We start from the raw sequence: 26,461 nt of genomic DNA on the forward strand, positions 1-26,461 counted from the left end.
AGAGACAGGAGGGCAGCTCTCTCTGTATCAGTGGAGTTTGACTCTGTCATGAATGGATTCTCTTAATTTCACACGGAACTTTCCATGTGTGTGGCCTGTCCATCTCCAAGGAGAACGCAAAGCCTTCTCACCCCACTCTAAGCCGAGGATGTGTTTCTCCTTGGTCAGCTGGTGGCCTCCCAGAGCCCACTGGCCCGGCTGTACCCGGCTTATCTCCGGATGACCTCGATCACGGTGAGTTCAGAACAGTAGTAGAAATAACAGCAACCAGCATTCATCTGTGGAGCTTTTCCTGTGTGCCGGTAGCTCAGTAAGTGCTCTTAGTGCCCCCGTTTTATGGAGGAAGAAACAAACTGAGGTTTGCAGAACACAAGTTATTAGTCTAAAATCATTCAAGTAGTAGGGCCAATGTGCAAACCATGCCATCTGTTTTGAAAAGCATCGGCTTCGCTGTTGTGGTGCTGAACCGTGGAAGACTTTACATCACTCAGGTTTGGTTTGAGATCTGTTGCGGGCAGGTAGAGAGAGGGAGAAGGGCAAGGAAACGCTGTAGATTTATCTTGCTAATTTTACCAGGGCTTGAGCTAATATTAAAGTCATTTTGAGCCCTCCACTGACAAAGGCGGAAGAGAGAACCCAGTTCGATATTAAATATTTGCAATGGAAAATTCACAAAGCCTTTCTGAATGGAAGATATTTCCGAGTCATTCCCCTGGGACTAATTCAGCCAGTTGTTCCTTGTGCGGCATGCTTCCTGTGGTTGCTTCACTCTTCTCAGAAACGAACATTCCTGACTTTGAAGTCCTGGGGTTATGCTGGGCTAGCGGCTGAACTCTGCCTCGGTTTCCCTGGCAATGAGTGAATAGAGGGGACAGGGCTGTGTATTGCATTTAATTGTCCGAGTTATAATTCTCTGATATGTGAAAGTTACATTAAGCCCGGCGCCTTGGGTCACAGAGGTAGGATATATCACAATCATAATAACCGTAGTAGCGGATGCTGAGTGAGCATTTGCCGTGTGCCGTACTGAGTGCTCAGCACTTCACATGTCCTCGCTCTTTGAGTCCTAACTACTGCCCCGTAGTCAAGGTCCTATTAACCCTCTTTTATAGACTAAGGATCAGCATCACAGAGGTTAAGTTCTGGGCCCCGCTGGCACGAGGCAGAGTCGACACAAGAAGCCAGGAGGGCTTGACTCAGAGCTTCCACGCTGTCACTCACGATGCTGTGTGCCACAGAACTTTGAAGTGGTCGATGGAGGAGCTAGAGATCATTCCAGACCCCTGGCTATGGTGGGCCAGAATTGCCAGCACTGAGGGTGGAGGATGTCCATGTCTGCTTTGGCTGCCCTGTCACCTGCTGCATTCCTGGTGATCTCGGTCTGCTATACATCCAAGCAGGCGAGGAACCAGGGTGGCTGCTCATTTTCGGTTTGGAGACATGCACCGTGAGCCCTTCAGGGGAGAAAGCCCTGGAGTGTCGGAAGTAGCAGTGTCCTTTCCTTCCTCACGGCCATGTCGCCTGAATTAGTGGGAGCTCCGGTTTCCGAAGAGGTAACCTCCGGGAGGGAAACTCAAGGAGGACAGGGACTTTGTGAATGTTGTTTGGTGCTGTGTTCCCAGGACTCAGAATAGCACCTGGCACGCTGTGAGGTGTGTTACACATTTGCTGAATCTTCACTCCTACCTGGCCCCCTGCTTCTGCTGTTGACCTCTGCTGTATGTCTCCCCTTCAGCTAGAGCTTCTCATATGCTTTTGCACAAAATGCTGTTCCGTCTGCATAACGTGGTGTTCCCTACTCTTTGCCTGCTGAATTCCTTCTCCTACTCGGGTCTCAGCTTCAGTGTCACCCCTTTTGATGGGCTTTCCCAGATCTCCATGTAGCCCTGCCCCCACGGCCACATGGTGTCCCTTTGCTCAACGCTCTCTAACACCCTGTACTCTTCCTTTAAGGTATGTGTCCCGGTCTATACTTATACATAAATGAGTGGAACCGTTCAGTGTCTGACCTCTCACTAAACTGTTAGCTCCACAAGGGCAGAGAACCTGTCTGTTTTGTTCATTCTTGTAACTCCCTGGGTTTAGCGGGTGGTCACTAACATTTGTGAATGAATGAGTGTGTTCTTCGCTCTCCCCGCTGGTAGCAGATTCCTCCAGAGTGATAGGTTCCAGTGTAGTTAATATTTATAACTGGATGAAGAGTTTTCTCCCCACCCTGATCTTCACACCCACGGCATTAGCATAACTCAGACTCACTGCATCACTGAAGGGAGTGGTTTATTTTCCCTTTGGATTTGAGGACACTCGGCTCACGGAAAGCTCTGGTCTGCCTTCACCATAGTTACCTGTCCCCATGCCAGAGGGTCATGGCTATTTCCTGAATATCTTAGGGTTCTTGGAGAGTCATACAGAAAGAGTCTTAGTTCTCAACCATCTATTTTATGGGCAAGGGGAAGAAAGGCACGTCTGTGGACCCAACTGTCTGTCTGTCTGTCTTTCTCCCATTCCTTTCCCTGCCTCATGGTATCATGTTGGCATTGAAATGAATGAATCATTCACTAGGGAAAATAGGATAAGTTGGGAAAAATCAAAACCATTGATACTTTCCATCAAGGAAAAGCTGGGTTACTGCAGTCTGGGGGTGAGCAGAGAGCTCTTGTGTCTGAGGCCAGAGCTGGAGGGAAGCCTCCGAATAAAACATTTTGCAGGCTGTGAACTGTCGCTGGGCTCCAGTACCCTTGACCTCTCTCACAGGTGGCCACTTTGAAGGGTAAGGCATACAGGAGAGACCAGAAATTCTGCTTGGGCCCTTCTGGTCTCGCTCTTTCCTTCATTCCCCTTTCTCGTTATTGACGAATGCGGCTTGGGCTTGTCCTCACTCAGCCCCTTCCTCGTCACTGTTGGCTTTCGGCTCGCCCGCCTGACATCCTGTGGACGCTGCAGTTCAGACAAACAGCAAGATCATCAAAGAGAAGAGCATGAATGAAAAACTGCTTTATGACATGCCTTCAAAGTGTCTTTTTAGAAGTTCAAAGGATGTGGAGAGGAGGCAGGGGAATCAAAGACGATGGGGGAGAGCAATGAACTCTCCAAGGGATCGTCGGGTTTTTCATTGTATATTTTCTGTGACGCTTGTGATGTAAAAATCAAAAGTAATCTCAGCCCTCAAGGGCTCTGTGTGTGTGTGTGTGTGTGTGTGTGTGTGTGTGTGTGCGTGTGTGCGTGTGTGCGTGCGTGTACATCTGATGCAAAGAAGGAGAAAACTCACCTTGGTGGTGGACGGCTTTACCCTGGCCTTCTAAGTCCTATATTAGCATCTGCATTTCTTGTTGGAATCTCGATCGAATATTTTGACCTGGGAAGGCTGTGTCCAGAGATGGAGCTTGAAGGCTGCTTATGTGGTTCGATGGAGATGAATAATTTAGTCTCTGCAGAAATCCCCCATTACCTTTTCCATTTAAAGACGAGCTAGAGTCTGGTTGTAGCAGTGGATGTGCAGAGCTCAGAAAAGATCTGGCGTAGATCATAAGATCCCAGAGCTTCCCTTCTGACAGATAGAACCAAGATTCCACTTGAGGCTGGAGCCGGACCTAACGGATACACTTGTAGGAGCACCACTGATACTTTGATACTTTTAAATGCCTTGTGCCCAATATACCCAGAATATTTTGGCAACTAACATAGTACCTGGCCCATGGAGGATGCTTGAATGAAATGCATGAATGACGGAAAAAATGAACAGCTTTGTTTTGTAAGCCTAGAGAAGATTCTTTCACGGGAATGTTTCCTATTGTCCTTGGGCTGTTCAGGCCCAGTATACAAGGATAGTCTTGAGCATGAAATTTGGATTGCCGTTGGTCAAGTCTGCAAGCGATTTCAGCGGGAAGGGACAGATAGCCCAACTCAAACTGGATTGCGATAGAAGGAATTTTGTTGAATACCATTATTGAAAACTACAAAGGTAGATTTGACCCTGGCTTGATTGATAAAATGAAATGAATGTGTACATGTATAGTTCACACAGTACAACAACCCTAACGCTTAATGTGATGGTGTTTGGAGGTGGGGGCCTTTGGGACATGATTACGTCATGAGGGTGAAGCCCTCCTGACTGGGATTAGTACTGTTACCAAAGAGACCCCAGGGGACTCCCTGGTCCCTTCTGCTCTGGGAGGACACAGCGAGAAGATAGCCGGCAGACCAGGAAGTGCTTACCAGACATGGAACTTACCAGCACCTTGCTCTTGGCTCTCCAGCCTTCAGAGCTGTGAGAAGTAAATGTCTGTTAGTTACATGCTACTAAGTCTGCGGTATTTTTGTCACAGCAGCCCAAATGGACTAAGGCAGCTGATTGAAGGGCTCTGACAACGTCCTTAGGACTCTGTTTTACCCTCTTCATCTCTCACCTCTGCTTTGTGTGTGTTAGCTCTCTGCTTTCCCCCAGCCTCTCCCCGAGGGTGCCAGGGCACAGGAAGTATTGTTTCACAGCTAAAAATATAGTCTCTGGAGCCAGAAGCACGCTTAATTTGAATCCCCAATCTGTAGCTTAATAGTTTGTTCAACCTTAGACTTGTTTCTTTTTTTTTTTTAATGTTTATTTACTTTTGACACAGAGAGAGACAGAGACAGAGAGAGACAGTCAGATGCTTAACTGACTGAGCCACGCAGGCGCCCCAAGACTTGTTTCTTAACATCTCTGTGCCTCGTTTTCCATGTCTTTACATTGGAGATGATGATGGTGATGGTGATAGTCATAGCTAAAATATACTGAGCACTTGCATGTGCCTGGTGTTCTAAAGACTGCATGTAGATAAATTGACTAGTCTTTGCAACAACCTATGAGGTAGGTACTATTTTGGTGCCATGATACAGATGAGGAAACTGAGGTATAGGAAGTTTAAATAACTTGCCAGAATTCACATGCAATACTGTTGACCTCCAAACTATGCCACCTCATATAATAAATAGAACTGGCAACTCCTAGGACTCATGTGGGAATTAAATGAGATAATAATTGTGTGTGTGTACACACACTCACACACACACATACACACACACGTGCTTAGTAAGTCCTTGGCACGTAGGATTTAAAAACTTAAAAAAGAAAAACAGCTGCCCGCAACTTTTGGTCTCTATGCTATGCTCTTCGTGACCTCAGCAGAGAATGATTGTCTCTTCTAAGAGTGCCACAAAACTCTCAGAACTGGGTCTTGTTGGCTCTTTTGGGGTCACATATCCATTGTTGAACCAGCCATTATGGCCAAGAGATTGCGATGTTCTGACAAGCGAAGCTGGTTCATATATGCCTCCCCTCAGACTGAGGGTGGAGTCAGGACTACCTGGATCACATCATCTGAAAAGTGAAGGAGAGTTGTTTCTTCAGATCAGAATAGTAGGGTTACTTGCAGCGGATAGAGAAACTACACACAGTGTCCACACTGGCAATAGAGGCTGGATTTCTTTGGGAGAAGAGTGTTGTGGCTGATAAACGAAATGAGAAGGTGGTCTGAGAACCCCCCCCCCCCCCCCCCCCCCCCCCGCCCAAGTCCTGTTGAATCATTTAGCATGGAGCAGTAAGGAAAGAGGGATGAATAGGCTTGGAAAGAATCACCATTTTATTTACTTATTTATTTCTTTAGAGAGTTCGAGTCGGGGAGGGGCAGAAAGAGGGAGAGAGAGAATCCCAAGCAGACTCCACACTGTCAGCATAGAGCCCAACGTGGGACTCGATTTTACAAATTGTGAGATCATGACCTGGGCTGAAATCGAGAGTCAGATGCTTAACTGGCTGAGCTACCCAGGCACTCCAAGAGTCACCATTTTTAAGGCTCAACTCACTGTATTGTTTAGGGCAGCACTCAGAGAGGTTAAGTCAGGAAGTCAAGTGCTAGTTCATCTGGATCTACAGGAAGGTAAATAGGACATAATTACCCAGATGGCATGTGGGCAGGCCTTGAGGCCACCTTGTGAGAAGTGCTGGGCAAGCATTCGCAACCACTAATGATGCCCCTTAAGGCCCTGGTGCTGCTTAGAGATGGCGCCACCAGCCATTCCCAAGGTCCCATTCCCATGGTCCTGGGTGAGTCAGGCCGTGCTGTTGCAGCAGGGCCCCTGCCTGATTCACCCAGTCCCACTTCCTCTACTTCCTGGTGGTCCCCACCCACACAACCACCACACCCAGGTTAGCCCTGACCAGTGGGACCAAAATTAGCATCTGAGGCAAAAATGGGAATCTTGGGCCAAGGTCTTGTGGGTGGTAGATGAATTACAAAGGGGCCCAGAGACACAGATACCAGTTTACCAGTTTATGTTTAGGTCTCGACCATGTTCCACTTACTGGGCCATCTCTTGTTGGAGGAGACATAAAAACATTTCCTTGAGTGGCCAAGTCTCAGCAACTAACTTCAGTCAACCATCTCAAGGTTAGCCTGGCAACGTGAGTGTGTAGTGGGGACCATCGCCTTAAAAATAACTTGATGATAGAAACTCAGCTCTTGGGGCGCCTGGGTGGTGCAGTCGGTTAAGCGTCCGACTTCAGCCAGGTCACGATCTCGCGGTCCGTGAGTTCAAGCCCCGCGTCAGGCTCTGGGCTGACGGCTCAGAGCCTGGAGCCTGTTTCCGATTCTGTGTCTCCCTCTCTCTGTGCCCCTCGCCCGTTCATGCTCTGTCTCTCTCTGTCCCAAAAATAAATAAACGTTGAAAAAAAAAAAAAAAGAAACTCAGCTCTTTGTCACAACTGTTTATCATATGTGTATATGGGTCTAGACAATTTTGTATATTATTGGCCATGCTGGTTCTTCCAAAGACTCCTGCCCTGCATTCTTCTGTGCATTGATGGCCTTGCTTAAGACTTCACTGAAGAATGAGACCATCAACTTGACAACCCTCCTTCTCCCTCTGTTCTTCGCTGAGGCTCCAGAACTGTCTCCTTCTGCAAACTGTGGGTATCTTATCCACAATTTTTTCCTTCTATCTCTCCCTGCTATATTATTGATTTATCTTTTCTGATTCCTTTCTTTAAACCTATGTTGAAATGACTCATTCTGCAAATAAGCACCTTCCGTCACTCTCCACAATGCCTGTAGCTATACCCTTTCTACCAAATGTCTTGAAAGAGAAGTGTGTTTATTATCCCCACTTCTCAACAGCCGTTACAATCTGTTTCCATTTCTTTTTTTTTTTTTAATTTTTTTTTAACGTTTATTTATTTTTGAGACAGAGAGAGACAGAGCATGAACGGGGGAGGGGCAGAGAGAGAGGGAGACATAGAATCGGAAGCAGGCTCCAGGCTCTGAGCCGTCAGCCCAGAGCCTGACGCGGGGCTTGAACTCACGGACCGCGAGATCGTGACCTGGCTGAAGTCGGACGCTTAACCGACTGAGCCGCCCAGGCGCCCCAATCTGTTTCCATTTTTACCACATCACTGAAATTGCCCTTCTAGGCTTACAACAACTTGAAGCCCTCCAAATGTTTTAAATAGTTCATCCCTATCAGTAAAAAAAGAAATTGAATATGTGTCTCAAGGTATGAATATTCATTTGTAAATTACAGACATATGTTAGTATGTAAATATATGCACTTATAGAAAACATAAATCAATACAAATGATGATTTAAATGAAGAAGGTCAAATATTTTCCCTAAGATGACAGTCTCCTGCATGTTTGGGTCTCATTACGGATCCAATATATTTCATTGCATTTTGTTGACAATTTTATTGAGATATAATACAATGAAATCAGTTTTAAATGTACAAATCACAAAAATTCAATGAGTTTAGACAGTTGTATAAAGTCTTACAACCACTACCCCAGTCATAATATAAAACATTTATATCATCTCAGAAAGATTACCTATTCCTCTTTGTTAATCCTTTACCCCTGGCAACCAGTGGCCTGCTTTTTTTTTTTTTTTTTTAATTTTGTATGTTTATTTATTTTTGAGGGAGAGAGAGAGAGAGAGAGAGAGAGAGAGAGAGAATGAGCGAGGGAAGGGCAGAGAGAGAGGGAGACACAGGATCTAAAGTAGGCTCCAGGCTCCAAGCGGTCAGCACAGAGCCCAACGTGCGGCTTGAACCCATGAACTGTGAGATCATGACCTGAGCCAAAGTTGGATGCTTAACCAACTGATCCACCCAGGCACCCCAAGAGTTTATTTTTTAAAGTAATCTCTGTGTTCAATGTTGGGCTTGAACCCAGAACCCCAAATTCAAGAGTTGTATGCTCTACCAACTGAGCCAGCCAGGCACCCGTAAATATATGTTTAATCTGCCATCTTGCTATTTGTTTTTATTTGTTCCATTTTTTTGTTGTTGTGTTTTTGGTCTTTCTGCATTTTTTGGATTAAGTGTATATTTTATGATTTCATTTTTCATCAACCTTATGGAGGTATAATATACATACCATAAAATTAACCATTTCAGGTATACAGTTGAGTGATTTTTAGTAAATTTAGAGTTGTGCATCCCTCACCACAATCTAGTTTTAGAATATTTCTGACACCCCAAAGGGATCCTTTGTGCCCATTTGCAGTAAATATAATTCCTTTTCTAAAAAAAAAATTTAATGTTTATTTACTTTTGACAGAGACAGAACATGAATGGGGGAGGGGCAGAGAGAGAGGGAGACACAGAATCTGAAGCAGGCTCCAGGCCTTGAGCTGTCAGCACAGAGCCCGACACGGGGCTCGAACTCATGGACTGTGAGATCCTGACCTGAGTCGAAGTCGGATGCTCAACCGACTGAGCCACCCAGACAGCCCTCCCCCCTTTTTCTTAAATCTCCTTTAGTGGTTTAATCAGCTGTATCTCTTTTAATTTTCTGAGAAGTACCTGTAGGGTTTACTGTATACACCTTTAACTACATCTTTTCCCTCCTTTTGTTACTGTTAGTCATTTGTTTCTCTCTGTGACATGAACCCCTCAAAGCATCCTTGCTATTTGTCTTTTGAAAAGTCACTTCTCTTTTAAGGAGATTTTTTTAAAGTTTTAATTTAAATTCCAACCAGTTAACATACAGTGTAACATTAGTTTCAGGTGTACGATATAGTGATTGAACAATTCCATACATCGGGATGCCTGACTGGCTCAGTCACTTAAGTGTCCGACTCTTGGTTTCGGCTCAGGTTTGATCTGTTTTGTGAGTTTGAGCCCCTCTTCGGGCTCTGCTGGCGGTGCGGAGCCCCCTTGGGATTCATTCTCTCTCTCTCTCTCTCTCTCTCTCTCTCTCTCTCTCTCTCTCTCTGCCCCTCCCCTACTTGCACTCTCTCTCTCAAAGTAAATAAACTTTAAAAAAAGTTCCATACCTCACCTCGTGCTCATCACAAGTGCAGTCCTTAATCCCCATCACCTATTTCAGCCATGCCCCACCAATCTCCCCTATGGGAGAACCAACAGTTTGTTCTCTTTAGTTAAGAACCTATCTTTTGGTTTGTCTCTCTCTCTCTCTTTTTTTCCCTTTGCTCATTTGATTTGTTTTCAAAATTCTGCCTATGAGAGATTTTTAAAGTAAGAAAAAGGTGTATTTACCCACATTCTTTTTATGCCTGGTGTCCTCCATTCCTTTGTGTAGACCTCACATTACCCTTTCCTATCATCAACCTTCGGTCTGAAAGACTTCCTTTAACATTTCTCATGGTGGTGGTCTGTTTATGATGATTCTTTTCAATTCTGTGTTCAAAAATGCCTTTACTTCACCTTTGCTTTTGCAAAAATATTTTTGCTGGGTATACAGTTCTGGGTTTAGAGTTTTGTTTTCTTTTAGCACTTTAGAGGCTGGGTTGCATTGGTTTTGACACAAAGTCCTCCATCAGTCTTTATTCCTCTTTGTCTTTTTCCCCTGACTATTAAAATTTTTTTCTTTTTGTCACTAGCTACAAACACTGTGGTTATGCTATGCCTTGGTATAATCTCTGTGTTTCTTCTGTTTGAGATTTGCTGCGTTTATTGCATCTGTAGGTTTATAGATTTCATCCAATTTGGAAATCTTTCAGCTTTTATTTCTTCAAATATATATATATATTTTAATATTATTATTTTATATTACTGCTAGGCTCTGTGCCCAACATGGGGCTTGAACTCATGACCCTGAGATCAAGAGTTGCATGCTCCACTGACTGAGCCAGCCAGGAACCCCTCTGCAAATATATTTTTATGCCCCTACTCCTGACTTATTTTTTCTTGGACTCCAATGACAAATGTATTTGCCTGCTTTATGTTATTTGACAGCTCACTGATGCTCTGTTCATTTTTTTTTCCAGTGTTTTTTTTTTTTTTTTCCCTGTCCGTGTTTCACTTTGGTTTGTTTCTATTGCTATGTCTTTAAATTCATGATTTTATTCCCTGCAATGTCTAATGTATTCCTTAATTCCATCCAGTTTATTTTACATCTCAGACATTGTATTTTTAGTCTCTAGAAATTAGACTTACAACTTTTCCTGTCTTTCATGTTTCTCCTTAACATGTTCATGCTTTCCTTTAACTTTCTAGAACTTACATAGTTAGAGTACTGTTTTAATATTTTTGTATGCTCGCTCTTTCTTTTCTTTCTTTCTTTCTTTCTTTCTTTCTTTCTTTCTTTCTTTCTTTCTTTCGTTTACTTGTTTATTTTGAGAGCAAAAGAGAGGCAGTGTGAGAGAGAGAATCCCAAGTAGGCTCCATGCTGTCAGCACAGAGGCCAACGCAGGGCTCGATCCCACAACCCATGGGATCATGACCTGAGCTGAAATCGAAAACTGGGCACTCAACCGACTGAGCCCCCCAGGTGCTCCTATATGCTTTTACTCTATCATCTGTGACTTTTCTGGGTCTACTCCTCGTGATTAATTTTTTTTCCTTTGTCATTATGAGGTATATTTTCACTTCTTTGCATGACTAGTCATTTTTTATTTGATTCCAGATATTGTGCATGTAACAGTGTTGAGTGTTGGAGTTCTTTGTGTTCCTGTAAATATTGTTGGGCTTTGTTGCTCTGGAATGCAGTTCAGGTCCTTGGAATTAGTTTGATTCTTTTGAGGCTTGTTTATCAGCTTTGTTTAGGTGAGTCCAGGAGACTTGCTTTAGTGTAAGCCAGGGGCTGGCAAACTGTGGCCCACAGGCCAGCTGCCTGTTTGGGGAAATAAAATTTTATTGGAACACAGCCACACACGTTTGTTTACGTATTGTCGGTGGCTGCTTTTGTGTTCTAGCTGCAGCACTGAGTAGTTGTGGCAGAGGCTGTAAGCCCTACAAACCCAAACTATTTAGTGTCGGATCCTTTGAGAAAGAGTTGGCTAGTATCTATTTTTAGCTAATTTGGGCTCAGTATTGAAGCAGTACCCATGCTCCTGAGGACCTTCCTGATGTTCCATGTATTGGGATGTCTTTCCAGTTTCCCTGGTTGGATGATCGGCTACTCTTGGCCCTGTATGAGCTCCTGGGGTTATTCCACCTCTCTCGTTGTCCCTCCCTGCGTCGTGGTCTGGAAACTCTGAGCAGGAACCTGTGGCACTCTTAGGGTTTACCTCGCTTGCTTACCTTCCTTTAAAGGATCATCATCTTGTGCTGTCTGTTGTCCAATGTCTTCTAATGTCTTTTTTTTTTTTTAATGTTTATTTTTGAGAGAAAGAGAGAGCATGAGCAGGGGAGGAACAGAGAGAGAGGGAGACACAGAATCCAAAGCAGGCTCCAGGCTCTGAGCTGTCAGCACAGAGTCTGATATGGGGCTTGAACTCATGAACCATGAGATCATGACCTGAGCCAAAGTCAGACACTTAACCGACTAAGCCACCCAGGTGCCCCTGTTGTCCAGTGTCTTAAATGTCTCATAAATTTTGTGTGTTTTTCTGGTTGCCTAAGGTAGGATATTAAGTTTGTCTCTCTTGTTCCATCATGGCCAGAAGCTGTCATCCATTAACTTTTTCAACTTTTCTCCCCCGATTACATAAGTAATGTGTTTCTAGCCTACTAGTTGCCCTGAAGTACTGCCTCTGACTTGCCCATCCTGACTTTTTATAATTATTATACTTTTTCCACAATAATTTCTCCTCCTCCTCCTCTTCCTCCCCCTGCAACTCCTTCTTTTCTTCCTCTTCCTCCCCCTCCCCCTCCTCCCCTTCATCCCCCTCCTCCTTCATCTTTTTTTTGGTATTTTCTTTTTAAATTAATTTTGAGACAGAGAGAGAAAGCATGCATGCAAGATCAGGGGAAGGGCAGGAGGGGGGAGGGGCAGAGAGAGAGGGAGAGAGAGAATCCTAAGCAGGCCCCTCATTGTCAGCACAGAGTGCCACACAGGGCTTGAAACCCACGGACCGTGAGATCATGACCTGAGTCGAAATCAAGAGCCAAACACTCAACCAATTGAGCCACCCATGTGCCCCCACAATAATATCTTCTTCATCTGTGGTCTGTTTCTTCTGCTTTTCTTTGCTGGCTCTCCCTCTTTCTCCCGCCTTAAATATTAGGGTAGCTGGTAGTGCTCATTTTTTCCATCTTCCCGCAACTTTAGCCACTATCTGGATGGGGAGGCAATAAATACTTAGGGATCCAAAGTACAGCTTGGAGTTGTTCAGGCCTGGATAGAAAACTCAGTTTGACCATTTATTTGGATGTGTGGAAACTCAAGAATTATAAGAATAATTTCTTTTTTTTTTTAATGTTTATTTAAATTTTATTTCTTTTAATGTTTATTTATTTTTGACAGAGAGAGAGAGACAGAGCATGAGCAGGCAAGGGGCAGAGAGAGAGGGAGCCACAGAATCTGAAGCAGGCTCCCGGCTCCGAGCTGTCAGCACAGAGCCCGACATGGGGCTCGAACTCACAGACCGCGAGATCATGACCTGAGCCAAAGTCAGATGCTCAACCGACTGAGCCACCCAGGCGCCCCATGTTTTATTTATTTTTGAGAGAGAGATAGCGTGAGTGGTGAAAGGGGAGAGAAAGAGGGACAGAGGATCTGATGTGGGCTCTGTGCTGACAGCAGCGAGCTCGATGTGGGGCTTCAACTAATGAACCCAACTGTGAGATCATGACCTGAGCCAAAGTCAGATGCTCAACCGACTGAGCTACCCAGGCACCCCAATAAGAAAAATTTCCAAAATTTTTGGGGGGTCCTCTTAATATTTACCTGGTGGTGTGCTAAGTACTTGATACGTATCGTCTTTAGTCCTCCACAACAGTTCTATGAGGCAGATATTTTTGTTACACCCATTTTATAAAGGTGGAAACTGAGATTCCAAGAAGGTAAGCCACTTTTCCCTATTAGACAAGTCAAATTTAGGGCCCAGGTCAGGCTGACCAGACTAGACTGACCGGCTGCCCTGTTTTCCCTGAGATTTTTCTTGTGTTAGCACTGAAAGTCCTGCTTACTAGGAAACCCCTCAGTCCTGGGCAAACCAGCCCTGTTGGCCTCTTCTCTCTACTCGATTAGTACTTTATGCATAGTTTAAACTCTCAATGCAGGTTAACCATTTTATATGGTGCCTGACACACAGTAAGTGCTGAAAAGTAGGAGCTGTCAGTACTGGTCCTATTTCTAACCCTTCTGAATGTGTCATAGCTGACGTTTGTTATTCTGTTGTCTTCCTAACATCTGAGCAACAATGTTGTGTATAGGACATCTCCTGCCGTGTGAGGCAGGACCCATTTCATACTCCAGAGGAGGCCTGTGGCAGTGGCTTACCTCCAATCCCATCCCCATCCTGGCAGCTAGAGCACAGGCCCGTGGCCCAAGCCGGACCAGAAGCAGGGCCTGTGCAGAATCCCTCCTTGTGCAGGTGGTCGTGGTGGACACATCCAGGCTTCTTGGGGGCGGCAGCCGTGTTCTAGAAGCAGAAGGCTGGGGCAGAGAGTGAATTTGGTGCTGCTCCTGGCTGCACAGGTGTTGACCATGGTTCTCTGGCTGGTAGAGAAAATCTGTGAGTTGTCAGATTCCCTTTAGTAAGTTCCTTATCTGCTTGAGTTTGCCAGACTTGCTTTCTTCTCTCTGCAACTGAGAATGCGGATTGATATATATACCATCTGGATGTTGTGGGCACTTCAGACTTAATGGGTCCCAAAAAGGACTCATTACCTTCCTTCAGATACCTACATCATCTTACTCTGAATCTCAAACACTGTTCCTCACTATTGACTAGAGTTGTGTAATTTCAAGCCAGAGAGTCATTTTTAAGTTCCTTTTCCTATACCCCCAGCCCTGTGGCGTTTACCAAACAAGGGTCTGCGTCCTCTGGTGTTGCTCACAGACTTCTCTGCCACTCCCTTCCCCAGGTTCTGTTGTGTTTTGCCTTGATCACAGACAGCCTCAGATCCCATCTTTTTTCCTGCCGTTCTCCGGGCAGAAAGCAGAGGACAGCCAACGCGCTTTCTAAGGCCTGAAATGAGGGCAAAGCAGAAGAGAAACGGAGGTAGATGAAGGCAGATCCAAACCCATGAAATTCATGCCTTGGTTGGGAGAGAAGAGAAACTTGTTTTAAAGGTTTGAAGGGAGAAAGAGTACAAAATACCATTGATCCTCATTATTCATAGATTCTATAGTTATAATTTTGCCTACTTGCTAAAATTTATTTGTAACCTGAAAATCAGTACCGGTGATGCTTTTGTGGTCCTTTGTGGACGTGCTCAGAGTGGCACAAGTTTGAGTCCCACGGCATGTACTTTCCTAGCTGAAGTGGATGAAAGTGACACTCTGCCTTGTAGTTTGAGCCCTTATACTGTAAGCAAGCGTCTTTTTCACAGTCTGTTTTGTGCCACATTTTTTTGTGCTCTTTGTTGGTGATTTTCCTATTTGTTTTATTTATTTATTTTATTTTTTATTTTATTTTTTTATTTTTTTTGGGACAGAGAGAGACAGAGCATGAACGGGGGAGGGGCAGAGAGAGAGGGAGACACAGAATCAGAAACAGGCTCCAGGCTCTGAGCCATCAGCCCAGAGCCCGACGCGGGGCTCGAACTCACGGACCGCGAGATCGTGACCTGGCTGAAGTCGGACGCTTAACCGACTGCGCCACCCAGGCGCCCCAATGTGATTTTCCTATTTGAAATAGCCCCCAGGCAGGGTGCTGTAGTGCTGTCTAGCGTTCTCAAGTGCAAGAAGGCTGTGATGTGCCTTATGGAGAAAATACAAATATCAGATAAGCTTCCTTCTGCCATCAGTTACAATGCCCCTAACCATGGGTTCAGTGTTCACGGATCAACAATACATATAAAATAGGATCTTTGAACAGAAATACACATAAAACAAGGTTAGTTAGGCATCGCTCAATTGATGAAAATGGTGCGACCAGAGGCTCGCAGGAAGTTAACCCTGTATTTCCCCCTAGGAGCTGTGATTCAGCGTTTGCAAATTCAGTGTCTGTGGTGACTTTATAGAACAAAAGTCTGATGAGTAGTGACTGCCATTCAGCCTCTTGATCCTTAACAGTGCTTGATACGGCAAAGGGAAAGTGGCTTCACGGTACCCCCAAGTTAGCCCTCCTGGGAAATGATTGTATCAGTAAAGATTCAACCAGAGAAGCAAAACCAGCAGGAGGTATCTAGTCTAAAAGATGTATTACAAGGAATTGACTTACATAATTTAGGAGGTTGGCTGAGTGAACCCAAAATCTATAGAGCAACCTATCAGGAAGAGAAGATCACAAGGCAGCTGGAACCCATGCACATGGCAGGAGCTGTTATCCATAGACAGTCAGGAAGAGAATACCAGTGAAGGGAAAGCATTTGTATATCCAGAAGCTGTTGGGATCTCTTTTGTCAGGAAAAGCTCAGTGTCTTTTAAGGGCTCACCTGGTTAGGTTAGACCCACTAAAGATAATTTTTCTGGTTTCATGTCAACTGATGAGAGCCTTTATGGTCACATCTGTAAAATCCTTTCAGAGAAGCACCTGTGTTAGTGTTTGATTTACTAACTGGTGGAAGGAGTCTGTATGCTATAAAATAGCTCTGCCCTCTTCTTTCCTTGTCATTTAGTCTAGCTAGGTTGACCCATCTGAAGACCATCACAATGAGGCATCAAATGTAGGGTTTCTTTCTTTCTTTAAAAAAAAAATTTTAATGTTTAGTTTTGAGAGAGAGAGAATGAATGAATGAGCGAGCGGGGGAGGGGCAGAGAGAGAGGGAGACACAGAATGTGAAACAGGCTCCAGGCTCTGAGCTGTCAGCACAGAGCCCAATGTGGGCCTTGAATCTACCAGCTACAAGATCATGACCTGAGCCGAAGTCAGATGCTTAACTGACTGAGCCATCCAGGTGCCCCTCATAGGTAGGGTTTTGTTTTTTTTTTTTTAAGTTTATTTATTTATTTTGAAAGAAAGAGACAGAGAGCAAGTGAGCAGGGTAGGGGCAGAGAGAGAAGGAGAAAGAAAATCCTAAGCAGGCTCTGCTCTGTGAGTGCAGAGCCCAATGTGGAACTTGATCTCATGACCTGTGAGATCATGACCTGAGCAGAGATCAAGAGTTGGACATTCAACCACCTGAGCCGCTCAGGTGCCCCTCAAATGTAGTTTTTACTGCAACTTACTTCTAGGAGTTAGATGGTTTTATTGGGCTATCTTCCAACCAATCCACATTTCATTTAACTCCTCCCTCTTTTCTAGGTGTAAGTGTACATAGAGTCAGTACTTTGACCATCCTTATTTCACAAGTGGAGACGCTGAAGCACAGAGAAGTAACTGACTCATTTAAATGATGGGGCCAGACGCTGTGCTCTTTTTTTTTTTTTAAGTTTATTTATTTTGGGAGAGAGAGAGAGGCACAGAGAGAGCATGAGTGGGAGAGGTGCAGAGAGAGAGAATCCCAAGCAGGTTCCATGCTTTTAGCGCTGAGCTGGACATGGGGCTCAACCTCACGAACCTTGAGATCATGACCTGAGCTGAAATCAAGAGTCAGCTGCTCAACCGACTGAGCCACCACAGCACCCTTAGAGTCTGTGCTCTTAATCTTCCTCTTGTGCTAAGTCTCACTATGGCATTGGAAGGAGTCATTTCTACTCTAGACTCCTGCGTGTTTAGGGAAGGCAGGGTCTCTACAAGGACCACATGGATCTGGTGAGCATTGATTGTCTGGTAGCAGAGGGTGCATACTCTCTTGTTGGAGACATTAGTGTCCCTTGCAAGTGCCAGAACCTTAGACCTTAGTTCCAGAGTTCTGGTCCTTCTGGCCCTTCTCCTGGGGCATGTGTCATCCAGAGTCCTTTGAACCATCTTAACTCTGTGAGTCATACAGATTTCCCATTTGCCCCACACTTAGGCCTTATTATGCAGAAACTCTCTCAGATTTGTTTCCTGTGGCTTCAACTAAATCTCCTGGCCTGGGTTAGACCTTCCCACAGAAGGTTCCCACAGAACTTTTCTGTTAGACTCTGGGCCCCCTTCCCCCATTTATTCACTCATGCATCCAAGCCACCAACGAGTAAATGAGAATTTACTTCGTGCCAGGCACCTTGCAAGGTACTGGGGATACAGCTTTTAATAGGACAGACAAGCCCTTGGTGACTTCAAAATGATTACATTCCCAGGTCCCAGAAATAAAGGCCTGGGAGTAGGATTGCCTGCTGAACAGGAAAGCTGGATCCAGTGGGCCTTGCGTACTGCCTTTCTTCCTTTTTTAGCAGATATTTATAAGTATGTGTGTTTTTCTTATATAGGTGAACACATTAAAACAGTTTTACATCATTAAAAGCCCCTCTTCATCATCCTCATCCCTTTTCTCCCTTCCCTACTTCTATTCTCTACCCCACAGGTGACCCTTATGCATTTATTGCATATCTTTCCAGATATTTCTTCCATGCATTTATAAATAAATGTGAATAGGGGCGCCTGGGTGGCGCAGTCGGTTAAGCGTCCGACTTCAGCCAGGTCACGATCTCGCGGTCTGCGAGTTCAAGCCCCGCGTCAGGCTCTGGGCTGATGGCTCAGGGCCTGGAGCCTGTTTCCGATTCTGTGTCTCCCTCTCTCTGCCCCTCCCCCGTTCATGCTCTGTCTCTCTCTGCCCCAAAAATAAATAAAAACGTTGAAAAAAATTTAAAAAAAAAATGTGAATATATTGTGTTTGAAAGTACTTATAATTGTATACAATAGTTATTCCAGAAGTGCTTATTGGTGCATAGATGGATGAATGAATCCATTTTCACATGTGTTTCACCCTGGTTTCCTTGCTTGCCTCCCTGATTTCTGAACCCTTCCTGGTCAGAGGGGTTAGGCAGATGAGGGGACCAAAGGCTCTGGATTCTTGGTTTCCCCTTGAACTACATTAACCGGATGTGGACATAAGAGCTGGCTATCTGTGTTAACCAGTTCAACCTGCCACAACACAACACAACACCGCAGGGTGGGTGACTTAAACAACAGAAATTTGTTTTTTACAGTTCTGAAGGCTGGGCATTTTAAACCAAGGTGCTAGCATGATGGGTTTCTGGGGGGAGCTGTCCTCCTGTCTTACAGATATCACCTTCTGGTTGTGTCCTCACATGGTGGGGAGAGAAGAGATTGGGAGTTCTCTTTCTCTTCTCACAAGGCCATAGTCCTGTTGGATTAGGACCCCACTCTTAGGGTCTCACCTCACCTTTCTTACCTCCTAAAGACCCTGTCTCCAGATAAAGTCACACTGGGATACAGCCTCAACGTATGGATGTTGGGGGACCAATATTCGGTCCCTAGCACTGTCCATGATGTCTTTACGTGCCTCAGGGCCACCACGTACAGAGCTGGGCTGCTCTAGTGCTCCTGGTTCAGGGTTCTGCCCCCAGTGGGCATGCTGTAAGATGTTGATTGACTCATGCATTTCTTAGAGTAGAACTACTTGCCCTGGGACCTGGGGGAAGCTGAGGGCCTCCCAGTGGCTTCCATCCCTAGCATTCCATTTGAATGAGTGGAAATTTCAACCACCACTTTGTGAATGGTTCCAGATGTGCCTGCTGGGGGAGAGCAAGATGGCTTGGGGAGAGCGAGGTAGCTGGAAAGACAAGCTTAAAATTAAAGAGTTAAATTAAGTTTGAGGTGAGTGACAGCTGCCATCACCTAAGTGTTCAAGAAGGGGAGCAGTACCATTGGGAGATGCCTCAGCCTGGTAAAAATGCGGGGCTAGCCCTGTGCCATGATGAAACATTGGCATGCTAAAGCCACCTAATTAACCTCATCCCTCAGCTCAGATCTTGGTCAGTTTTAAAGGCTCAGAGGACAGAGACAGATGCAAGAGAAGAAAATAGAGAGTCCACACAGTGTGACAGAGAAGAGAGAACAGTTCCCTGGGAGATTGAGGGCTAATTAGACTTTGGAAAGCGATTTCAAAGGAGAAACTGTCAAGTGCCCACAGAGAATCTGTCGTGGGGATTGTGAGTCACTGAGGATGGCTCTGAGACACGTTTCTGTAGTGGTTCAGATGCTGGGATAAAAGACTGGGATGCAGGGTTTTAGGGGGATGGAGTGGATGACGTTTGTGGAAGAAATATTGGGGGGAAATGAACTTCTGGCTTGATGTGGCAAGAATGCTTATATGGCAAGCCAAATGAAGAGTGTGTTATTCAGAAACGAAATGTCTGCTTGATGTAGGAGAACCATGTGGCAAATGAAACTGCAAAGTAAGAGTGGCAGAAATAGAAGGGTTGCTCAAGGACAAGGACTGTGAAGCTGGTGACCTGCTGTCAGGGTGGGTCGACACGCATCAGCCCTGAAGTTGGACTTGGGGACAGTTGTTCAGCCTGAGGTGGTCATACCTGGGAGCTGCACTGGGGAAAATCACCATGTATCATCTGGCGGTACAAGAAGAAGCTACCAGACGGGTTAAGAGCCTAGATCTTGTGATTAGGTGAGCTCTAGCACTTCCTCTAGGCAAGTTACAATCTCTCTAAGCCTCAGTTTCCTCACCGGGAAAGGTGGGTAAAATAATAGTACCTACATAATAGGGCTGTTGAAAGGACTAAATGAGGAAATGCCTGGAAGAGGCTTCAGTTCGTGGTAAATGCTTAACAAGTATTAGGCGTAATTGCACCAGTTAGGCAATACGGTTTGTGTCCTTACGATAAGGACGTTTTTGCTTCCCTTTGTCGAGTCAGAAAGAATAGACACGTGAAGAAGGAAATAAATAGAACACAGGTGCAGTCAGATGGATTTTGGCCCAAGTCATGTCAGATGGAGCAGAAGAGAGTGCTTCAGCTATGGTCGAAGTGTTTATCAAGTTAGGAGTGGGAATTGAGTAACATGAGTATGAGTGGATTGAAAGGGAGGAAAAGAAAGTGGATTTTACATTCTTGTTACCCCAACTATCACTAGCCTGGGTAAAGCACCCACTATGAACGTTGTGCCCCATTAGATGGGGGATTACGTGGAAATAGATGGACTGGCCCTTGCTCATGTGGTCTTCACAGGGCAAGTTGCCATCAGCAAGTGAGTGTATCAGTGATGGAAGGATTAAACACCACACGCGGGCAGGAGCCTGATTCTGTCTCGGTGAAGACCCACCACGTGGGGGACTCTAAATATGTCTGACAGAATCTGAGTGTCCACTTCCTGCATTGCACTGTTCTACGTGCTCTGTGAAATATGCAGCCTGATCTCCCATTTTAGCCCCGCATTTGGGAGAAGATGAGTGGAGAGAACATAGAGGAGGCTTTAATGAACATTCCAGGAGAGAAGGGATGAGCCCAAATTGGGGGGAGGAGAGTGGGATAGAACAAGAGAAGAGTTCCAGTCCAAGATGGCAACATAGGAAGACCCTGTGTGTCCAGGGACACACCAAATCTACACCCGTCTGTAGAACAATTCCTCCCGAAAGAGAAGTGGTAGCTGACTGAATCGCTTCTGCAGAACAAAAGATAGACCACACAGAGGAGAACAGCAAGAGAGGCAGAGACTTGGTAATAAAGGGAACCCTACACCCCAGGCTATGAAGGATAGTACTGAGGGACCAGAGCGGTTTGTTGGCCCTGGGGCACAGAGAAAAAGCCTAGGTTTAAAAGGGCAACTAGAATATAAAGGAACCAACTCTAGAATTCTGCCAAATGGAACTCTGTCCCGGACAGAGGGCAAGTGCGACAGTTCGTGTTCCCCATACACCTTGACAAGATGGACAGGAACAGAGGACAAATTGGTAATTGCCGAAGGGGAGAGGGGAGGGGGATGGAGGATGGGCAAAATGGGTGACGGGGAGTGGAAGGAGGTACTTCTTCCAGTTAGGGAATGAATAAGTCACGGGGATGAAAGGTACAGCGTAGGGAATAAGCTATGAGTGCTGTAATGGCATTGTGGGGTGACAGATAGTAGCTACACTTGTAGCGAGCCTAGCATAACATGTAGAGGTGTCAAATCACTATATCGTATACCTAAAACTAACGTAACACTGTGTGTCAACTGTACTTCAACCAGAAAAAAAAAAAATCCAGATACAAGGGATATTGCACTGATAGATAACATACGACTCAGTGAGTATGTGGAAGAAAGGGAAGGAACGCAAGGGCTTTGAACTTTAGTGACCATGAAGTCCTATGAGCAGAAATGGGGGGCACCAGAGGAACTTGGACCAGTGGCCATCACATTTTAGTGTTTGAGACCCACTAGAGAGCTTAATACTGCAGATTCCTAGGGTATACCCACACCTACTGAATGTGAATTTCTGGGGTGGGCCAGAAATACGCCTTTATAGCAGATACCCCTTGGGAAATGCTGGATTAGAGAAAACAAACATCTCAGCCCGGCCCTCCAGAAAGCTGGGGCTGAGGCAAGGGCTGTGGTACTAATACTTTATCAGGGAGGTGAAATCCCGAGATGGTGACAGTGATGTAGGAAAGCTGTAATAGGGTACGTTGATGTTTTTGTGTTGGCTACCATTTCAGAATAAGCCATGAAGAATCAAGCAGATCCTTCCACGTGTGGGTTTGCTCCACACGGTTTGCATGGAGGGATAACACCTCAGCATAGTTGGAGGGTGAAGGAAATGGGGGAATCTGGCTTTCTCCCCACGCTGCCCTGACACCTGTTTTCCACTGGGAAAATTCACTCCAGCGGGAGTTCAGTTCCCTGCCTTTCAGGATTGTGCCTTTCAGGATTGGCCCTTTGGTGACTTCTCTGGAAGCCAGTCCCCATACTTCTGGTACTCGAGTGGCAACCGGGGTGGGTGGGATGCTGACTTGGAAAGAAAGCAAGAAGGAAGCGGTTGAGGACATGTGAGAAGGCATGCAGATTTGTTTCTCAGTGGACCCAAGAAGTCAGGCTGGCAAAGGTTTCTAGTCCCCCACAGTGGGGGACACAGTTCAGAAGCTGGATATTAAAAGAAAGATTTGTAAGGAAATTATCTAAATAGAGTTATGTTCACACTGGTAATAAGAGCAAAAGCCTAGACTTTGTATCCATAAAGTAAATGTCTTTAAGTCCTTTTTTTATTTGCATTTCTTGTCCCAGGAAAACTTCCAGTAGAAGACACTGATGATGAAATGACACGTGTGAGCAGTTGCAGGGTGTTGCAAACAGGAGGCTGCATAAATTCAAGGTATCACCTGTTTAGTTTATACTCCTGAATTAACTTTCTGCCTTCCCAGTCCAGAGGTCTAATAAAAGGTTTCACTCGGGCTAGAGAGCAAATGTGTTTGGGAATCTCATCCAGAATCCCACAGCTTTTCCTCTAAAGACCTGTAAGTTCCTGAGACACTCTAAAAGGAGTATAAAAATAATAATTGTAATTCTTGAGTGCTGCCAGTGGTATACTGGGTTCCAGAGAGTAATAACCTTGTGTAACGCTTACGTGAAGCTTTCCATCTGTGTGTTGCCAGAACTTGGCTACCATTACAACACTGGCAAATGGCATTAATCTGTCATAGAAACAGGAGAATTTAGTTGCAGGAGTTTAAATAACTAACCATGTCCTATAAGGAGCTGACAGCAAATAGACAATCAGACTTATTTAACACTATCATCCTGAACCATTTAAAAATATTTCAGGGGGCTGTTGAGATATGATTCTGGGAAGAAACATCTCTTGATAGTGGCAAAGATGTTGATAACTCATTTGTGGAGAGTCAATATTAGTTGGCGTGTGTGCGTGTGTTCTGGGGGCAGGGTGTAAAAATTGGTAGCTGTTTTTAAACGTGGCTGATGGGCTTGTGAGGGAAGGTGGTGGATGGGTGAGGGTTGGTCGATAACTCATGGTTTGAGGTAGAAGTTCAAGGATGGAGAAGCCAATGATCTGTGGGTTATTAAGTGCCTGTAGGCAATGTAGGTTTGAAGTAACAAGTAAGAAAAAGGTGTTGAGCAACTAAAAGGGCAGAACAGGGAACAGGGAAGAAGAAGAAGTGAAAGGCAAAAAAGGAGAGAAGAAAGGAGGGAAAAATGGAGAGAGATTGAGACTGTGATTATTGTAGGAAGTGAACATAATCCATCAGCAAATTTAATGCAAGAGATATTTGCCACACAAAAGGAATCGTTATTGGTGACTGGATACGTAATATTCATTCAGAAGGGTTTTATCGAACAGTTACATACATGACATTGAGACACCAATGGGAAGAAGAGTTTGTCTCTTGTTTACTGTGTGATGTCTTTCTTCCCTAAGTCTTCAGACACATACCTGTTTAGAAAAAGAAAGTCAGTGGGGCACCTGGGTGGCTCAGTCGGTTGGGCATCCGACTTTGGCTCAGGTCATGATCTCACCGTCTGTGGGTTCAAGCCCCGCATTGGGCTCTGTGCTGACGGGTTGGAGCCCCGAGCCTGCTTCGAATTCTGTGTCTCCCTCTTGCTGTGCCCCTACCCCACTCAAGCTCTGTCTCTGTCTCTCTCAAAAATAAATAAATATTAAAAAAAACAAAAACAAAAACAAAAAGTCAGCAAATATGGTTGAACAGAATGCTTTGTCCACAAGGTCTCTTCTAGCTCTAGAATTCTTTGATTCTGGGCCACGATCCCTGGGGCTCCATGGTGTCTGTAGCAAGTGTGTGCTTTGCAGGCTGGATCCCTATAGGGTTGGACAGTTGTTGTTTTTACTTCCTGCCCCTCCATCTTATTTCTATTAGATAGGATTATTTCAGTTACAGATTGATAGAAAGTGTAACCAAAGGCAACTTAAACATAAAAGTAATTTATTGGCTCACAATACTGAGAAATCATGAGTGGATGCATTCAGGAGTGGCTTAATTCAGGACCTCAAATGCCATCACAGTGTTCCGATTTCCCTCTTTTTATCGGTTTTGCTTTCCGTGGATTGACTCCACTTTCACATCTATTCTTCCCCGTGGGATCACGATGACTGCCACAACTTCAGACTCATCACCTTTCAGTCCCAAACCTGGGTAGGGAACATGTCTACCCAACTGAGTTCCCATACACATCCTGGAAATCATGCTGATTGCACTGGTTTAGGTCTAATGCCCATCCTTGAACCAAACATTGTGGCCAAAGGGATTAAATTGTGCTGATTGGTTAGGAATGGGCCACATGCTCCTCCCTGCCAGAGCCTTGTGGTCTGGGGAGCTGGGGACAGTGTAACCGGGAGATGGGGGAATGCATTCTGGGTAGCCAAAAATTAATACTGGGCTACCCCAGGCTCAGTGAAACCTAGGAAGAGACCTGAGGTTCTGATCCAGAAAATCCAACAAGAAAAGGCCATGGGGGTGGGGGCCGGGGGCAAGAAAGAATTCCAATCCACAGATGGCCCTGGGATTGAATGTGACATGTCCAGGGTGGCAGCTCACTGCCCCCTCAGGTTGCCCTTTGTTCCTTGGGCTGACCAAGGATTTTGTATAACCCTGGTACATAGTTACTTTCAGGAGATTACAGGGGGAAAATACTCCACTTCCTGTTTAGGATTACACTCTTAACCCTCCCCTCCCACGCAGGCCATATGTTCATTCTAAGCCTCAGCATCCAGCCAGAAAAGCCCTTTGTGTTTTCTTGGCAAAACTAGAGCCCAGTAATTAAAGTCCATATGCAAAGCTGCTACCTCCAGCCCACACCGAGGTCTTTTAATTAGTATGTAATTGGTCAGAGAGGTAGTATCAAATAGCTCCCAGTCTGGCTGGCTGCAAATGCCGTGTTTGAAAAGTCCCAGACCAGAGAGGGATAATAATAAATACTTTAAGTCCCATCTGTTGGAATGATTTGTTTAAGGTATAAATTTCTGTTCTGTTACTATTTTTAACAATTCTGCTTATAGCATTTCTTAAACTCTATAACAACTAGCAGCATACTCACTGGAGGTAGGAGTGTGAGTAAGTGAACCAGAAGAAGGCTTAGCAAATCTGTGTGTTTTTTGTGGTTTTTTTTCCTCCTTTAAAGAAACTCATAACATGCAGTCGGGATAGGGAGGGAAAGAAGTGAGCTGGGCATTTGGTTTGAGTGGCTGGTCAGGAACTCTGGGGTTATGTCCTTTCACGAGAACAACTGTCAGGGAAGTCAGCCCATTAACAATCTGTGGTCTTTGAAGTGAGCAGTGCCCGGGTCTTTTAGCGTTGCCCCCAAAGCACCGTGTGAGTTTTTCTCAGTGCGAGGAAGGACTTTGAATTCATCTTGGTAGACAAGGGTCATCAACTGTGAAGAAGCAAAGGGAGCAAGAAGCAGGGAGGCTGACCTTTCATTGCCTTCTGGAAGCCATGTAGACTAGACTAGAGTAAAGCTGGAGTAATCATGATAATGGTAAATATTATCATTACTGGTAGTAATAATGATATCATATCATATCATCATCATCATCATCATCTTGGCAGCCAGCATTTTACTCTGTGCTCACTATGCACCCAGGACTGTGCTCAATATTTTACATGATTGGTCTCATCTGATCTTCACCCTGATCTGAGGTTGCTACTATTGTTCCCTCTGTTTTGTAGATGAGGAATCCAAGACTCTGATGGCTTGACTGACTTGCTGAAGGTCACCGGCTAGTAAGTGGCAGAGTCAGGGTTTGAACCCAAGTGGTCTGAGTCTAGAGCCTGGGCTTAGCATCATGCTTGCTGTCTCCTCCCAAGCGTCACTCAGTGCCTTGGTTTTGCTTGAAGAGTATGTCAGGGAAGAAGGAAGACAGAAGGCAGATGGCTGAGCTTCTTCCTGGTTCTTTGTGTTCATTTAGCCTTTGGGGCACATGTATAGTCGAAACTTGAGGTTTAGAAATGTAGGCAGCTGGGGTGCTTGGGTGGCTCAGTCCATTAAGCGCCCAGCTGCAGCACAGGTCATGATCTCACAGTTCGTGGATTTGAGCCCTGCGTCGGGCTCTGAGCTGACACCACCCCCCCCCTCCCCCGCCCGCCTTCCGAGCCTGGAGCCTGCTTTGGATTCTGTGTCTCCCTCTCTCTCTGCCCCTCCCCCACTCACGCTCTGTCTCTTTCCCTCTCAAAATTAGACATTAAAAAGAAAAGAAAGAAAGAAAGAAAGAAATACAGGCAGCTAAGCAACATGGCCCTCTAGGAGAATGAGTCTGAGGTCCCTCTCAGCTCTTGTGCCTCTACAGTTGACCCCCAAATGTGGGCATAAGAAGTGTGGACACTTCACCAGCACTGCACCCAGAGCAGGGTGTGAGA

General features: G+C 45.2%; 1 long non-coding RNA gene across 1 annotated transcript in view; it reads left to right on the forward strand.

The window, feature by feature from the left end:
- LOC125176676 (uncharacterized) overlaps positions 1-22,418 on the forward strand; it is a 123,745-nt gene extending 101,327 nt beyond the window's left edge. The window contains exon 4 of the long non-coding RNA XR_007156360.1: positions 22,362-22,418. This is a non-coding gene — a long non-coding RNA (uncharacterized LOC125176676). The remainder of the gene's footprint in view (positions 1-22,361) is intronic.
- The last annotated feature ends 4,043 nt before the right edge of the window (positions 22,419-26,461 follow it).

The sequence above is a fragment of the Prionailurus viverrinus genome, chromosome A1 (assembly GCF_022837055.1).
Source record: "Prionailurus viverrinus isolate Anna chromosome A1, UM_Priviv_1.0, whole genome shotgun sequence".
Classification (NCBI taxonomy): Eukaryota; Metazoa; Chordata; class Mammalia; order Carnivora; family Felidae; genus Prionailurus; species Prionailurus viverrinus.